Source organism: Cyprinodon variegatus, unplaced genomic scaffold (genome assembly GCF_000732505.1).
Source record: "Cyprinodon variegatus isolate N-32 unplaced genomic scaffold, C_variegatus-1.0 Scaffold963, whole genome shotgun sequence".
Lineage (NCBI taxonomy): Eukaryota > Metazoa > Chordata > Actinopteri > Cyprinodontiformes > Cyprinodontidae > Cyprinodon > Cyprinodon variegatus.
Genome location: NW_015151416.1, coordinates 153,259 through 154,636, shown reverse-complemented (window position 1 = coordinate 154,636; position 1,378 = coordinate 153,259). Strand labels below are relative to the sequence as shown.

The following is a 1,378-nucleotide window of genomic DNA, read 5'->3' as shown; positions in this document are numbered from 1 at the left end:
AAGTAAATTAATACCAGTCAATGTAAAATGTTAATAAGCGGTTGAAATAAAAACATGTAGAGTGCAGGAATAACTTTGATTAAATTTAAGGTAACCCTCTGCTGCTGGCCACACCCACCTTATCTCAGCAGCCCCAGCAGAACCTCAACACAGCAGACAGAGCCAGACCTGATCCGATCTGGAGGTGATTCTCTTTATTCTGACCATCATCAAATGGTTCTCTGGGAGTTTCTGCTAAAGTTCTCCTAGAACCTCCAGAATCGAGCCAAAGCAGCAGCATGTCTGAGCTGGAGGTTCTGGTCTTATTATCCATCAGATGGTTTGGAGACGTTAGAAGATTCTTCATTTTTTCCAAGTCAATCTCTGTCTCTTAATGAGCGAATAAACATCAAGTCTCCCCTGACTCTGTCTTCCTCAAGGTTAGGATCCAAACCCACAGATGTTAACCACTTCAGGAACATTTCAATAATGGACATATTTTTCTAGGTTTATATAAATATTCTCAAGATGTTTAAATTTAAAGTTCAGATTGCAACACGTTGAATGAGGCAGAGAGCAGGAAGTGAGTAAAAAAGCAATAAATGTAGCTGAACCAAACAGGAAGTGCTTTTATTTTGACATTCCCAGCAGGAAGTGGTCTTGTCATTTTGCAGGTAGTTTAGAGTTGAGAGAAAAACTACTGTTATTTATATTTTGTTCTGAAATGATGCTTCAGCCGTAGTACAGAAGCCCAGAGCGGCCATGTTTCTCTGATACTTTTTCTATAACAGGTGTTTTACATGTAAGGCCGGGCTTACACTGCGCGATATTTTCAGTCGTTGCACAAGGCTATAGCTCACACTGTACGACGAAACCGCAGGGTTGAAAAGTTCCCAGTTCAAGATGTTTGTTCTCACACTGTGTGGCCCGATCCTCTGATGCGATCTACCTGCTCACACTGTACGTCTAAAACCACGTCGGAGTCAGCGCCGAGAGATGGCGCTGGTCGGACTCGTCATTCTGGTCATTCTGGCAGAAGAAGAAGAACTCCCTTGTTTGCACATGTACAGTGCTGAATGTGGTAAATCGGATCGTAGCTCTGCTTCAACAGCAGGATTTGTCCACGAAGCTTACGACGGCCGACTGAATTTCAAACATGTTTGATTTTCTCGCAACCTTACGATTCCGATGGGGAGGTTATCGTGAGAGGTTGATTACCCTCGTTACCCTCTGTACACTACACAACGTTGGACGCACCATGAGATTGAAAGTCGGCCCGATTGAAAATATTCTCACATGACTGGAAAATTGACCCAAAAAGGGCAAAAACATTGTACAGTGTACGCCTGGCTTAACAGCTATAAGATGCATTAACCCCCAAAATAAATCAACTTTAAAG

General features: G+C 42.7%; 1 protein-coding gene across 1 annotated transcript in view; it reads right to left on the bottom strand.

The window, feature by feature from the left end:
• LOC107100356 (erythroferrone-like) overlaps positions 1–1,378 on the bottom strand; it is an 8,130-nt gene that overhangs the window by 2,195 nt on the left and 4,557 nt on the right. The window lies entirely within an intron of this gene.